This window comes from Suncus etruscus, chromosome 7 (assembly GCF_024139225.1).
Source record: "Suncus etruscus isolate mSunEtr1 chromosome 7, mSunEtr1.pri.cur, whole genome shotgun sequence".
Taxonomy (NCBI): Eukaryota; Metazoa; Chordata; class Mammalia; order Eulipotyphla; family Soricidae; genus Suncus; species Suncus etruscus.
Window position 1 is genome coordinate 108,218,636 of NC_064854.1, and position 14,851 is coordinate 108,233,486.

The 14,851-nt window shown below is 39.4% G+C and overlaps 1 protein-coding gene and 1 non-coding gene across 2 annotated transcripts in view; both read left to right on the top strand.

Moving 5' to 3' along the window:
• MAGI1 (membrane associated guanylate kinase, WW and PDZ domain containing 1) overlaps positions 1–14,851 on the top strand; it is a 763,677-nt gene that overhangs the window by 219,746 nt on the left and 529,080 nt on the right.
• On the top strand, positions 11,243–11,349 carry LOC126015264 (U6 spliceosomal RNA). The gene has a single exon (XR_007498147.1). It is a non-coding gene; the product is annotated as a U6 spliceosomal RNA (small nuclear RNA).

A 14,851-nucleotide genomic window follows, 5' to 3' on the forward strand; every position in this document is an offset into this window, starting at 1 on the left:
CCATATGGGGCGCCGGGATTCGAACCGATGACCTCCTGCATGAAAGGCAAACGCCTTACCTCCATGCTATCTCTCCGGCCCCGCATGTTAGCTTCTTAACCTTTACTATGCTGCTGCCATTTTCAGGAAGCTTTTTCTAATTTCTTGTTTTATTTTGTGATGCTGGGTATCAAACCCAGATCCTTATACATACAAATACTACGTTCTGTCATTTAGTCCTAGTCCCATCCCAAGCCATTCTGATATCTAGGCTGGACCAACAACTCATCTTCACTGCAACCCTTCTTCTCTATATTCTGATACCATTCTTTATTTACTTCCTTTCTAGCATCTGTTAGTTCTTATTCAGATGTACATCTATCTAAATATTATTACACTATATCTTTGAATATACCATGTTTGTCTTTTATCTCCACCATTTAGTGTGACAGTTTTTTTCTGGGAGGGAGTTGGAGCCACACTTGCAGTGTTCGGTGCTTACTCTTTGCTCTGTGCTCAGAGGTCACTCCTGTTATGGCTTAAGAATCCATATGGGGTGTCAGGGATTGGACTGGGTCAGCTATATGCAAGGCAAAAATTCTAAAGCTGTGACCTCAGGTATGATGCTTTTAAATAGAGCCTCAATAAATCATTGTGGTTTTTTTGTTTGTTTGTTTGGTTTTTGGTTTTTAGGTCACACTTGGCAGTGCTCAGGGGTTACTCCTGGCTCCACGCTCAGAAATTGCTCCTGGGGCCCGGAGATATAGCACAGCGGCGTTTGCCTTGCAAGCAGCCGATCTAGGACCAAAGGTGGTTGGTTCGAATCCCGGTGTCCCATATGGTCCCCTGTGCCTGCCAGGAGCTATTTCTGAGCAGACAGCCAGGAGTAACCCCTGAGCATCGCCGGGTGTGGCCCAAAAAGAAGAAAAAAAGAAATTGCTCCTGGCAGGCTCGGAGGACCATATGGGATGCGAAATTCGAACCAATGACCTTCTGCATGAAAGGCAAATGCCTTACGTCCATGTTATCTCTCTGACCCCATATATCATTGTTTAATTGAATCCTATGGATGAGATGTGCAGAAGAACTGCCTCAGAGCACACTGAATGTTTTGGCAGAAAAATATATAAAGTAATCCATGGAACACCAATGAACCAACATATTTAGATCATGGTAATGTTAAATGATATAGATTTTTTGTTTGTTTAAAATATATATCACAGCTGTGGGGACAACACAGTGGTAGGGCATTTGCCTGGTATGCAGCCAACTCAGAATGAACTCAGTTTGATTTCTGACATCCCTTAAGATTTCCCGAGCTTGCCAGGAGCGATTTCTGAGCATAGAGCCAGGAGTAACCCCTGAGCATCACCAGGTGTGGCCCCTAAACCAATAAATAAACAAACACATAAATCAACTGCTTAGAAAACTAAAAACTAAAAACAAATCACAGCTCTTTTTAAGCCTATTTAAAAAAAAATGGAAGTTGAATCAAGAAATGGCTCACAAGGCTTAGGTGCATGTTTTCCAAATGGGAGGCCTCGGTTTGATCCCTGCCACCACATATTCCTTGAGCACAGCTGAACAGCCCTGAAATCCCTTTGGAGTATAGAGTTGGAGCTCCCTTAAGCAAACATCCTCTCAACTAAAGTAAGGAAGTAAAAAAGATAATTTCACTTAGTTCTTTGAGTGCAGTTAAAGTGTTATGTCTTTTGGCTTTCACTGTGTAACTAGAAAAGAATAATTTGAAGATATCATGGTCTCTTGCATTGGAAATGACTGCTTTAGGCCATTACCATAGTCCAAATTTCTTTTAGGATTTGCTTTTCGTTTTTATTAGACCATTGTGTCTTGTTCTATTACATTTGCTTTGTCATTAGCTTAAAAACACTGGCAAACGCTTCCATTTCATTACTGTCATAAAAATGATATTTACCATGGCCAGAGTGTAGTTATTACTTAGATGAAATAGCAGAGAATAGCTGTGTCCTTCAAGCATATGATGAACTGGACATATCAGTAAGTACCATAGATCACTCCTACTCTCTATTCTGATTGCTATTCATTTGTGAACCTGGCTTCATTTTGTGATGTGGGAAGACGTTCAAGTATGTCACTGAGTTATGAAAAGTATATAAACTTTGTGGCTTTTATTTTTTGACTATTTAATTTGTCAAACAAAGATCTTATTATTTTTTTTAAATGGTAGGTACCATGGGCAGGTTTCAGCATTGCTGTGATATAGAGATAAATGTAGATCCATAGACACTGTGTGTGTGTGTGTGTGTGTGTGTTTGCAAGGGCCACTCAAGTACTAATAAATCATTTTAAATGATGATGACATTCACAATACAACTAGCAGATTATAATTTTTAGCAAGTTATTTCCTTTTTTTTTTTTTTTTTGGTTTTTGGGTTGCACCCAGCAGCGCTCAGGGATTACTCTTGGCTCCACACTCAGAAATCGCTCCTGGCAGGCTCAGGGGATATGGGATGCCAGGATTTGAACCACCGACCTTCTGCATGCAAGGCAAATGCCATACTTTCTTGCTATTTCTCCCTGTCCCAGCAAGTCATTTCTAAATTAAATTAAATTCAGGTATATGTTAACATCTGATGTAAAGTTCAAGTATCCTGTACTTGCCTTAAAAGTATGTCATTTTTTGACAAAATAGGACTTTGTGCATTTTTTGATTTGTTCTACTGATTTGTGTAATACCACACAGTTCAAGTCCAGGAATCTAATAGCCTGGTACACAGAATATAATACATCTGAGAGATAGAAATGAAATGTATTTCTGATTACTGTAGACTGTAACTTATATCAACCCTTGTTCCTTGACTGTAACATAGCTTCAAAGATAGAAAGTAGTAGTTCTCAAAGAGATAACAATACACAGTTTCTCACATCCTAAACTCTACATTTCTTTAGGATAGTCAAGACGAACAATTGGTACTTGTGTATATAGAATTAATCGGGAATGATCCTGAAGAGTTGTAGCCTCAAAATATTTTGATTGACTAGATTATATACATTTTCAGTAGCATTGATCACACACACACATACACACACACAGCATTTAAGGTTTTTTTTGTTGTTATTTTCTGAAACTTTATTAATCTTTCATGTCATTATCCCTCCTCTTTACACTTCTTCCAGCCTTTTTAAAAATATTTTTATTTATCTTTATTTAAGCATCATGATTACAAGCATGGTTGTAATTGGGTTTTAGTTATAAACAGAACACCAGACAGACCCCTTCACCAGTGCAACATTCCCACCACCAATGCCCCCGCTCCCTCCTTCCCAACCCCTGCCTGTATTCGAGACAGGCATTCTACTTCTCTCACTCATTAAGATTGTCATGATAGTTGTTAGTGTAGTTATTTCCCTAACTGCATTCAACACTCTTAGTGGTGAGTTTCATATTGTGAGCTGGTTCTTCCGGTCCTCACCTCTATTGTCTCTGGGCATTATTACAATAAAGTCCTTAATTTTTCTTAAAACCCATAGGTGAGTGAGACTATTTTGTTTCTTTCTTTTTTTTTTTTTTTTTTTTTTTTTTTGGTTTTTGGGTCACACCCAGTAACGCTCAGGGGTTACTCCTGGCTATGTGCTCAGAAGTTGCTCCTGGCTTGGGGGACCATATGGGACACCGGGGGATCGAACCGCGGTCCGTCCAAGGTTAGCGCAGGCAAGGCAGGCACCTTACCTTTAGCGCCACCGCCCGGCCCCGACTATTTTGTTTCTATCTCTTCTCCCTCTGACTTATTTCACTCAGCATAATAGATTCCATGTACATCCATGAATAGGAAAATTTCATGACTTCATCTCTCCTGACGCCGGCATAATATTCCATTGTGTATATGTACCACAGTTTCTTTAGCCATTCATCTGTTGAAGGGCATCTTGGTTGTTTCCAGAGTCTGGCTATTGTAAATAGCTCTGTGATGAATTTAGGTGTGAGGAAGGGATTTTTGTATTGGATTTTTGTATATCCCTAGGAGTGGTATAGTTGGATCATGGAGCTCAATTTCCAGTTTTTGGAGGAATCTCCATATTGTTTTCCATAAAGGCTGGACTAGATGGGATTCCCACCAGCAGTGAATAAAAGTTCCTTTCACTTCACATCCCACCAGCACTGATATTTCTTGTTCTTTGTGTTGTGTGCCAGTCTCTGTGGTATGAGATGGTACTTCATCATTGTTTTGATTAACATTTCCCCGATGATTAGTGATGTGGAGCATTTTTTCATGTGTCTTTTGGCAATACTTTTTTTTTTTTTTTTTTTGTAAATTCTTATTTCTTATTTGAGGAAGTGTCTGATCATTTCTTCTCCCCATTTTTTTTTTTTTTTTTTTTTGGTTTTTGGGTCACACCCGGCAGCGCTCAGGGGTTGTTACTCTTGGCTCTACACTCAGAAATTGCTCCTGAAAGCCCATATGGGATGCCGGGATTTGAACCACTGACCTTCTGCATGCAAGGCAAATGCTTTACCTCCATGCTATCTCTCTGGCCCCCCTTCTCCCCATTTTTTGATGGGGTTAGATGTTTTTTTTTTCTTGTTAAGTTCTGTCAGTACCTTGTATGTTTTTGATATTAACCCCTTATCTGATGGGTATTGGGTGAATAGTTTTTCTCATTCTGTGGGTGGTTTTTGTATCCTAGGCACTATTTTCTTTGAGATGCTGAAGCTTCTCAGCTTAATATATTTCTGTCTACTTCCTCTTGTTTGGAGAGTGCTATTTCCTCCTTGAAGATGCCTCATGGAGTGTTTTACCTACGTGTTGTTCTGTTTACTTTATGGTTTCAGGCCTGATATCCAGGTCTTTAATCTACCTGGATTTGATCTTTGTATATGGTGGTAGATGGAGGTCTGAGTTTGCTTTTTCGCAAATGGCTCACCAGTTGTGCCAACACCACTTATTGAAGAGGTTTTCCTTGCTCCATTTTGCATTTCTCGCCCCATTATCAAAGATTAGGTGATTGTGTACTTGGAGAACATTTCTGAATAATCAAGTTTATTCCACTGACCTGAGGATCTATCTTTATTCCAGTACCATGCTGTTTTTTTTTTATTATTGTTTTTATATCCTAGACATTATACTAAGAAAATAATGAGCATGGGTATACAAACTTCTTAAAATTCATGTTTATGAGTTTTAGGGCTAGATATCTAGGAGTAGTATAGTTAGATTAGCTAAAACTCCATTCCTAATTTTTTCCTTTATTTAAACATCTTGATTATAAATATGATTGTGATTAGGTTTCAGTCATGTAAAGAACACCCCCCTTCACCAGTGCAACATTTCCACCACCAATGTCCCAAATCTCCCCCCATCCCACCTCACTCCCACCTGTACTCCAGACAGGCTTTCCAGTTCCCTCATTCATTCATTCATACCATGCTGTTTTAATAAGTATTGCTTTGTAATACAATTTAAAATTGGGGAAAGTAATGCCTCCCATATTTCTTTTCCCAAGAATTGCTTTAGCTATTCATAGGTGGTTTTGTTCCAAATGAATTTCAGGAGTTTATGATCCACTTCTTTGAAGAATGTCATGGGTATCTTTAGAGGGATTGCATTTTATCTGTACAATGCTTTGGGAAAGCATCTAAGTTGTTAACAAAAATAAATTATTTCCATTTTGGAAAGTCCAACCTTTCTAGTAGCTGATAGAGATAATAAGTAGCCTTATGTTTAGAGTGCACATACCTAGACCCATTTCAGACCAACCCAGTAGGTCACTATGCTGGACATCTAGGTCTGTACTGTTCAGTTTACTAGCCACTTCTTCATCTGGTCACTTATACTTAAATTACTTTGAATTAGGCAAATTCTAGAATTTACTTCTTCATACACATTAATTAGTCTTGTAGCTAGTGATTGTCACATTGAATTGTTCAAATTATAGACCATTTCCATCACTAAGGAATTTTATTGTTTGATGCTGCATTGAGATTTCTAAAGCTCCATTTTGGTCACTTAGCCTCTTCTACTATCATTTATTTTTTTACCCCAAATCCAAAAAATCTGGCGGTTTTAAACCTTGACTGCCCATTAAAATCAGCAGAGAACACTTAAAATCTCTATTGCTGAAACCAATGGGAATGAAAATGGGGGTTGATTGGTGATGTTCTGACATAAAAACAAAATATCTCTCCATGATTCAATTCCACTGTTAATATTCACCATACCATTCTAGATGATAATATTTAGTTTTATTTTGACCACACCCAATAGTACTCAGGGCTTACTCCTGGTGCTGTGGAGCCACATTGAATGTTGGAGATCAAACCCACGTAGGCCCCATGTAAGGCAAATATCCCATTCACAGTGTAATTGTTATTGCCCATATTTTGTTTTTAATATACCCATTAGTGTCCTTGAACTGTGTCCTTGTTTTACTTTAATCAAGTTTCTTTGGAATCTACATGGAAAGAGATAGTAGAGTTATGATGCTGGAGCTCAATTTCAGGAATTAAATGAGCTTGCATTTTCTCCTTTATTTACTAGCTGAAGGACATTGGTTCAATTATAGATCCAGTCTAAGCTTTTGTTGCTTCCTGAGTAAAAGCAGATAATGATGCTTACTTTGAAATAAATGTAAATTAAGACAAAGTACATAAAATACTTTCGACACTCCCTACCACATACACACTTAATAGCTATTGATATATTTAATAATAAAATAGATTTTATTTTGAAAATTATATTAATATGTAGTCTGCTACGCTTTTTTGTTTCTTTTTGTTTCCTGGGCCATACCCTGTGATGCTCAGGGTTTCTCCTGGCTCTGTAATCAGGAATCTGGCAAGCTCTGTGGACTATATGGGCATTGAACACGGGTCCTCCATTTGTAAGGCAAGTGCTCTGTCTCTCTGTTTTCTCCTTTCTCTAACCCTTGTCTGCTATACTTTCTTTCTTTCTCTCTCTCTCTTTCTCTCTCTCTCTCTTTTTCTTTCTTTCTTTCTTTCTTTCTTTCTTTCTTTCTTTCTTTCTTTCTTTCTTTCTTTCTTTCTTTCTTTCTTTCTTTCTTTCTTTCTTTCTTTCTTTCTTTCTTTCTTTCTTTCTTTCTTTCTTTCTTTCTTCTTTATTTTTTTATTTATTTTTTTATTTTTGGGTCACACCCAGCAGCGCTCAGGGGTTACTCCTGGCTCTACACTCAGAAATCACTCTTGGCAGGCTCAGGGGACCATAAGGGATGCTGGGATTTGAACCACAATCTTTTTGCATGCAAGGCAAATGCCTTACCTCCATCCTATCTCTCCGGCCCCTGCTATACTTTCTTAATGGAATTATTGTTGAAATATTATAGTTGAGATACTACAGTACTTATAATTTTGTGAATTTTCTCCCCTTCCTTTCTGAGAACTTGGATTAATTGACTATTTTGTTTTGGAATCACACCAAGCTTCACTCAGAGATCACTCCTGGCAGGCTCAGTGGACCCATTGGGTAGCCGAGGATAGAATCCATGATTCGGGGCCCGGAGAGATAGCACAGCGGCATTTGCCTTGCAAGCAGCCGATCCAGGACCAAAGGTGGTTGGTTCGAATCCTGGTGTCCCATATGGTCCCCCGTGCCTGCCAGGAGCAATTTCTGAGCAGACAGCCAGGAGTAACCCCTGAGCACCGCCAGGTGTGACCCAAAAAACCAAAAAAAAAAAAAGAATCCATGATTCATGACTGCATGTGTCAAACAAGTGCCCTTACCCACTGTACTTATTGCTCTGGTCTTCTAGGAACTTTTAAATATTCTTTTGGGGCCAGGCGGTGGCGCTGGAGGTAAGGTGCCTGCCTTGCCTGCGCTAACCTAGGACGGACCGCGGTTCGATCCCCCGGCGTCCCATATGGTCCCCCAAGAAGCCAGGAGCAACTTCTGAGCGCATAGCCAGGAGTAACCCCTGAGCCTCACAGGGTGTGGCCCAAAAACCAAAAAAAAAAAAAAAAAAATCTAAATATTCTTTTGACCATATCCAATGGTAAATCAAAGTGAGAATTTAGGCACTCATGTCAAATAAGTGGGGACATATTTGGAAGCATGAAGATTTTTATAGAATGTGAATTGTATACAATAAAGTTTATTGCTGTGCTTTCTTAGTAAAATGATCAAGCAAAATTACAATCAATGAAATCTTGTTAGACTGACCCAGGATTAAGGCAGACCACCTTATTGCCAGACTACCTGGTCTAGACTTGTCAGACATTGAGAAAATAAATTCTTATTGAATCACTTATGGTTCTGGAAGTTGACAGGAGTTTGTAATTTCAATGCTGATAATTGTTTTGCAGTTTGTTCCTGGTTCCTGGAACCTTGGTCTTCAGCCATCACTCCATGGGTTGTTGCTGGTTTCAGGTATAGAAGGTTGAAGACCTCTGGTCTTTTTTACCTTTTGGTTGGCGGCTAGTTCCTTCACACTGATATATCTGATTAGTGCCAGCCTAAAGGTATAAAAAAAGGTTGAAGAAAGCTGCTTCCGCTGCTTCTCCTCTCATGAGACTGGGAACTCTACTTAGGATTTAGCAATATATTGGTTTCCCAAGTGGATGATCATGTGGCTTTTCCCAAATCAAAACTCAAAAGCAGTTAAATTTTATGAGCTTCATCCATCCTTTTCCTCTCAGTGAACACTACTGTTTTCTTTCAGAGGGTATGTTTTCATAACCACTTATTAAAATGCCAAGACTCTTAGCAACTGGTTATATAAATGAGCCATGTTATGTCTATGTTTTAAAATGATCAAGTAAAATTATTATAAAATTGAAACCTGAATTATCACCATTTCTGAAAGCCATAAAACATATCTTCCCTTCATTTTAAATCATTTATTCACCATGATTTACAAAGCTGTAGATAATAGAGTTTTAGGCTCGCAGTGTTCCAACTCCAAACCCACCATCAGGACTAAAGGCATTTTTCCCCCTACTTTCCACCATAAAAATTTTATTAACATTATGATGTTATGAGGGTTTTTCAACTAATCCCATGATTGTGGAGCAAGGTGTTCTCTAGTGGTGATAAATGGGGATATACAGTTGTTTAAGAGCCTTTCCTAGTGGGCTCAGGGGTCTATATAGGGTGCTAGGGATCCAACTTGGATGAGTTGCATGCAAGGCCCTACCCAGTGTACCGTATTTGCTGGCATATAAGACGACTGGGCGTATAAGACGACCCCATAATTTTGCAGTTAAAACATAGGTTTAGGCCTATATTCGCTGTATCAGACAGAACGTTTCTGTGCTGCATGTGCTGCATGTGTTCCTGTGTTCATGTACCAAAGGGAGCCAATCACAACAAGCAAAGGTTATACCGTAATAGACTTCCTCTCTGACTCTGGCCAATCTGAGCAGGCTTTTTACAGTGTAGATTTGGGTCCAGAACATTGTCTGATTTGCATGCATAAAAAGCCTGCTTGGATTGGCTGAGTTAGAGAGACGGTCCAAGCAGCCTTGCAGTGCTTGGTGCAGGATTGAGTTGGAAAATTCGTTTTGTGGCAATATTCAGACAATTTTTGTTTAGCGGCATATTGAAACATTTTTCGGGATATACTCGGTGTATAAGATGACCCCCAATTTTTGGTTGACTTTTTTTTGTTTCAAAAGTCGTCTTATATGCTGGAAAATACGGTACTATTGCTCTGGTCCTAGATTAGTCATTTCTGACCACATTAAATACTGGATTTCATGGATGCCCTTTTGGAGGCCTGAACTCTGGTGACAGCTTCAGGCACTTTCTGCAAGCGAGGTGAGGGGTAAATACTGGTTAAACTTCTAGGGTTTAGGGTGATATTAGCCAAAAACACTTCCATTGGGAGTATTTTGTGCCAGATATTGGCATAGAAACATTTTATAGGCCTTATATTACTGAAGTTGTATCTTAAGAGGAAGGTTCTCTCATTGTTACCTTATACAGGTGAAACTGGGAGAGGACTATATTATTATCATCACGTTTTTCAAAGATGAGAACCCTAGTGTCTGCTGGATTATCTGTGCCATTGGCTGAAAACAGAAATTCCAAAGAGTTCTCTGCCGAGTGAAGTCTTTTTCCAGAAAGGTAGAAACTGATTATCCTCATAGCATTTGAGACCATTCTCTTTTTTGTTCAGTGTATCTTTTCTTCTTATTTTTCCATTTTTTTTTCTCTTTGGTGCTAGAGATGGTACCCAGGACCTCACACATAGATTTGCTGCTGAGCTATGCTTCCAGATCTTTAATTTTTTCTAAATAAGGGTCATGTTCATAGGCTATCTCTAGAATCTCATTGGCTCCATTTGGTTTGTTTGATTGTGAGTGTAGATGATCAGGAAGTCTTCTCAAATTTTTTTAAGCAGTTTTTGTTGGAGAAATGTGTATCATGAAGTCTGCCAGAGTTCTCACTCATGCTGGTTCTTGAAGGAGTAGGGACAGTTGGGCCTGGTGGGATACAAAGAAGAGAGAGGGAGAAAGCAGTTCTGGCACCTGTCATGTCCCAGTGATAACCTGATTTCTTTTTTTATATTTTTTCCCCTACATAAATAAAGTTGAGTTTGCACATTTCTCTTTCCTAAAAAAGACAAATCAATGTTAACTGCTTATTTTATGCCCATCGTTTTATGTTATCTAGACTTTGGCAAAGAGAATACCAAGTGGCATTGCTAACATATAAATTGTCCTGTACTTTATTCATTAGTTTCTAGGAAAAATGTTTTTTTCTTTTATTGTGTGTGTGTGTGTTTTAAAATTAGTTTAGCACTCATAACAACCTGCCCCACCATAAAATTGACCTTCCTGGGAAGCGCTGTCTGCAATAGGAATAGGTAGATTAGACTTATAGCAGTAGCAAAACTATGGTTGATGTCTGGAACTCCTGCATGTGCCAACTTTTCTTTTGCACCTACATTGACTTGTGAGTGTGATAAAATGGCCTTTTTATTGCTGCATTAATTATCTGCACACTGAAAAACCTGTTTCATTAGCCTAATTCCTTTTTCCTTTTACCATTTTCTTTTTTGTTGGACCCAGAGAAGAAATGGAGTGCCATATACAAGGCATATATATACCTTACACGGTACTATCTCTCCTGCTCCCTTTATTTATTTTCTTTTTAGGAAATACTTCTAAGATGTTAGTGTTAAGTTACTGAAATACACAAGTCAGTTCAAGAGGTTTTTGGACACCATATTACCCCCTCTTTCCAGAGTTTTTCTGGAGTTTGAACAAAAGGAGGAAAATTATGTGTATATAATACATGTGTAAATTATACAAAAATCCAAATATTCTGTGCTTGCTTTGGCAGCACATACACTAAATTCGCAATGATACAGAGAAGATTTGCATGGCCCCTTTGCAAGGATGACATGCAAATTTGTGAAGCGGTCCATATTTTTAAAAAAAAACAACACGTTTTCTTAGGAAATTAGAGCATAAATATTAGGTTGCAGTCAGTGAATTAAATAGAAGTGAAGATACGGCTTAAATAAAAGTAGAAAAAGAGGGGCCCGGAGAGATAGCACAGCGGCGTTTGCCTTGCAATCAGCAGATCCAGGACCTAAGGTGGTTGGTTCAAATCCCAGTGTCCCATATGGTCCCCCGTGCCTGCCAGGAGCTATTTCTGAGCAGACAGCCAGGAGTAACCCCTAAGCACCGCCGGGTGTGGCCCAAAAACCAAAAACAAAACAAAACAAAAAAAAAATGTAGAAAAAGAGAAGCAATAGCACAGCTGACAGAGTGTTTGCCTTGTACACAGCTGATCCGGGTTCGATTTCCCAGCATTCCATATGGTCCTCCAGGCCTGCCAGAGTAATTTTTGAGTGCAGAGCCAGGAGTAATCCCTGAGCACCATAGGGTGAAATCTCCCTTCAAAAAATCTTTATTATACTGAGGGTTTTTTTTTTTTTATGCCAACCTGGGCCAGGCATGAGCTGGTACTTGCTATGATATGAATAGGAACCTGGACCTGGAGAGTCCTTGAGATTTGGGGTGGGGGGGCACACCTGGTGATGCTCAGGGTTTACTCCTGGCTATGTACTCAGAAATCACTCTTGGTTTGGGGGACCATATGGGATGCTGGGGGATCAAACTGAGGTCTGTCCTAGGTAAGCACATGCAAAGCAAACGCCCTACTGCTTGCGCCACTACACCAGCCCCCTTTAGGTTTTTTTTTCCTTTTTCTTTTTTGCTGCTTTTTTCCTTGTGCTTTTTGTTCTTGCTCTTTCCCACCTCTCTTCCTTCTCTTTTCCTCTCCTGTTGCTTTTTTCCATTGTTCTCTCTTTCCTTTCTCTCTCGCCCTTTTTCTTTTTTCCTATCTCTTCTCTTTCCGCAGAGCTGCTTTCATGTGGTGGAAAACACTTAGCACTCTCAATTCTTTCTACATTTCTTGCCACCCACAGAGACTGCCTAACAGGCTTTCAGGCACTGTCCCACATTTCCTGCAAAGTGGTTTTGTGTTGCCAAGTGTGGGTTAGAGGATCTTCTTTGGACAGCGGGTGGAACTTGTATCCCAAGATCAAACATGACTACTTCAGGCTCCTTTTACGTCTGGCAGGAAGCTTCCCAAGAAGAAAGTTGGCTTCTGGACTTGTCAGACAAGCCAAAAGATGTTCAATAAAAGTAAAAATCAAACCAAACCTCCCCCCCACCCACAAAAATAATCGCTCTAATCCAGATTTTTACACTAATCTTCTAGACTCTTACATGGAATGTAAGCAGACATTCTCTTCATTGATACCATCAGTAAGTAGGAACTGAACCAATAAAACTAAGGGAAAGATAAATAAACCGGAACAAGAACAGCAAATGCTCAACTGCAAAGACTGTTTGGGAAGACTGCCTGGGAATTAGTATGATGAGAGCTTTTTCTTTGCTATAGAATTGCTTTGATATTTTGATACTTCAATATTTAGAACATTTTCTACGTTAAGTTTCCAGAAGCTGAAAATAAATGGGTTTTCTGTTTTGCTTGCTTGCTTGCTTTTGTCTATAGGTATTATTATTAGTTGGAATGGTTGTCATCCCACCTTGAGTTCTATGTTAATGCCCTCTCAGAGTGATGGTAATTGGATGGAAGATCTTTAGGAGGCAAATAATATTAGATAAACACGTAATGTGTGGGACCCTTGGAGGAGATTCATGTTCTGATATAAAAGAGACAGTTATTGTGTGACTGGCCCACCTGTGCTCTTGTCTTTTTTTTTTTTTTTTTTTGTAGCTTTTCTCCCACCCTCCTTCACTGCCCCTTGAGGTTGAATGGGCAGGAAGAGAGCACTTCTCAGGACAGAATCGATTGGCGCTTTAATTTCAGCACTGTGAGAATTAAGTTCCTATTTTTTTAAGCCACCTATTCTATGGTATATTGTTATGACAGCTCTAGCCTCCAGATGATTAGGAAAATATGTAGCTATTCATTAAATTATTCATCAAACATTTGTGTAAAGCCAGTGGATTAATTATCCAACAAATGTGTGTTAAATGCCTGCTTCGTGGCAGGTACTTGCATTGCAATGAGGATACTGTATGGAGCACCTCTGTGGTATGCTGTTTCTTGTGGAGATTAATACATAGAGCTTATGCAGGGAGAAAAAAAAGACAAAAATAAATGTAGTTACAGAGAGAGAGGTAACAGGAAGGACATAAAGAAGTTACTGGAATTGGGTCAGTGGACCTGGGGAAGGGGATTAGGATTGTTTTCTATCCCATTGTTATTGGTTTTTGGTTTTTTTTTTTTTTGGGAGGGGGGATTGGGGTTACTCCTGGCTCTACACTCAGAAATCTATCCTGGCAGGCACAAGGGACCATATTGGATGCTGGGAATTTTAACAGGGTCCATTTGGGGTTGGCCTGGTGCAAGGCAAATACCCTACCACTGTGCCATTGCTCCGGCTCCTCCATCCCATTGTTTTTAAGGTCTGATAAAGACTTTTCTAAGGAGATGATACTTAGGATCTAGTCTAGATTAATGGATAAAATTGGGCAGAGTACTTTCAGTAGAGGAAAGAGAGTTGCATGGCAGGTTCTTAAAGAACAAGAGAGATAGTGTAGAAATGAGCCCAGGCTAAGGAATGGCATTTCTACTAACAAATTATTTTTATGACTGAAGCCAACTGGTTTCTAATAGTATTAGTGTTTGTGCTTGCAAGATACATTACTCCTGTTTTATTTTTAACAACCTACATGGTTCAGAGTGCAATGTGGAATATGAGTCAGATATGGCAATGAGCCAATGAAGGCACCAGAAGTTTCTGTGGATCCTAGCAAAGACTTCATTTGACTTTGTATGTATGTGGTGGTGGTGGGTTGCGGTTGCGTGGGGCACGTAGGACTAATCCCTCTTCTCTGAGATGCATGCCAGTCAATCAGTGACAGGTCAGGATGATTAAGGTATGTGCTTTGAACAAAGCATCAGGGCATAATGGACCTGTCTTTTGCCACATGCAGATATGTGAATTGAGAAAGTCACTATCTTTGGGAAACCATCAGAACTCGGAGGCAGACCTTCAGATTGCCATGGAAAGGAATTTATGTTCACTGAGAATAATATAGTTATATTGTTAAGAAGGTTATTATGAGGACCAGAGAAGATAGCACAGTGGTGGGGCATTTGCCTTGCATGCAGCCAACCCCGAAGGGACCCAGTTTGATTCCTGAGCACTGCTGGGTATGGCTGAAAAACCAATCAATAAATCAAGTTAAAAAAAAAAAGAAGGGTATTATGTCCTTCCAGTGGTAGCATGTGTTATAATTCAGTTCCATGTCCATTGTTTACCATCATGTGCTATCTGTACATGTACATGTAGGGAGATTTGTACTTACTTTGCCTTTATTTCATTGACCTCAAACATCTAATTTATGCCATAGGATCCTCCTAGGCTCTTTCTGATCTGTTTGGCTGAT